General features: G+C 37.0%; 1 long non-coding RNA gene across 1 annotated transcript in view; it reads left to right on the top strand.

Annotated features, from left to right (window-relative positions):
• LOC119616767 overlaps positions 1-1,396 on the top strand; it is an 18,673-nt gene continuing 17,277 nt past the window's right edge. Inside the window, exon 1 of the long non-coding RNA XR_005232786.1 lies at positions 1-355. This is a non-coding gene — a long non-coding RNA (uncharacterized LOC119616767). The remainder of the gene's footprint in view (positions 356-1,396) is intronic.

Raw genomic sequence — 1,396 nt, 5'->3', positions numbered from 1 at the left:
GTTCAAAACAGAGAAATTAGGTTCTTGATTCAAATGAAAATGAATGAATCTATATCAGCCTTTTATATTGAACAGGCCAAACATCATTTATCAAACACTTGTTTTTCGCCTAAATATGTCTGTGTCTTTAAATTTAAGGTTGGCAATAACATTTTCTTTATTGTAATTACAGTTCCTGAAGAAAGGAGAGCCAAAGGAAGACAGGTTGCTAGGAGACTGTGACACAAAGAGTCCAAGGAACGTATTATAAATGACCTTTAACGGAGATCCAGGAAAACAAGTGAAAATAACATGTCACTTTGTCTTCGTCTGTGACTAAAGGGTGTCACAAAAGCCATAAAACATTATTTTAAAGGTAAACTAACAATAAAGACTGGTTCAGTAAAATCAGATTATGAGCTTGGATTAGTGCAGTGGTTGTGTAGATTCCTGTTCTGACACTCCTTTAACAAATAAAAAACAAGTCAGATGCACAGATAAGGGAATCTGCAGAAACATTTTCACTAACATCCACAAATTGTGTTCATTAGTTACTTTAGCTTAATAATATACAAACATGTTTCATGTATAAAAACACAATTCTGCTGTAGAAGTGTGCATTTGGATCAAGTAGATTTCTTGTTCATTGTTTTGTTTTTATGTGAGCAAATAGTTGTAGACAGAGTCCCACAGAATTACTGTTGTCAACACATAAATAATGTATTTGTGAGGGCGTCACTTCGGTGACAAAATATTGTACATAAAACATATTCTGAGGATATGTTGTATGTACACATGCATACACACACACACACACACACACATATATATATATATGTATAAAACCTCATATCCTGAGGTAAAACAAGCGTTGCTACAAATTGGTTTACAGTTTATAGCTGATTATCAATTACACTGAGCCTAATCGCCCTACTGTACAACAAAGATAACACGTTAAAATTAAGTTAGAAACAGATCCAGATCGAATTCTAGTTACAGTCAATTCAATTCAGTTATAATATAATACATTCGCATACAGTACACTATGAAATCCCAATTAGGAAAAATTATCTATCTAATGAAACCAGCAGGTTGTGTCAAGAGCAGCTTGGAGGTGACAGTGGAAAGGAAAAACTCCTCTCTAACAAGAAGAAACGTAATGTTATGCATATAACTACTGTTCCCTGAAGGAGAGGAACGAGGTACAACATATGTACTATGGGATATCACGCTCCCGCGTGTCCTGGCTGAAGACACCTTTAATCACGCATTTAGGCAAATGACGTGATGACGTGATGACGACAAGTGACAGGCCCCGCCTGCACTATGTAACCGTCCGTCATCACAGTCATTCCTCAGTTCAATAGCCGCTCTTCACCGAGCCCAGCTGAGCAGCGGGGCAGCCATGTGCTGTACC

Source organism: Kryptolebias marmoratus, linkage group LG24, assembly GCF_001649575.2.
Source record: "Kryptolebias marmoratus isolate JLee-2015 linkage group LG24, ASM164957v2, whole genome shotgun sequence".
Classification (NCBI taxonomy): domain Eukaryota; kingdom Metazoa; phylum Chordata; class Actinopteri; order Cyprinodontiformes; family Rivulidae; genus Kryptolebias; species Kryptolebias marmoratus.
The sequence above is the reverse complement of the archived record's forward strand: the minus strand, read 5'-3'. Positions and strand labels throughout refer to the sequence as shown.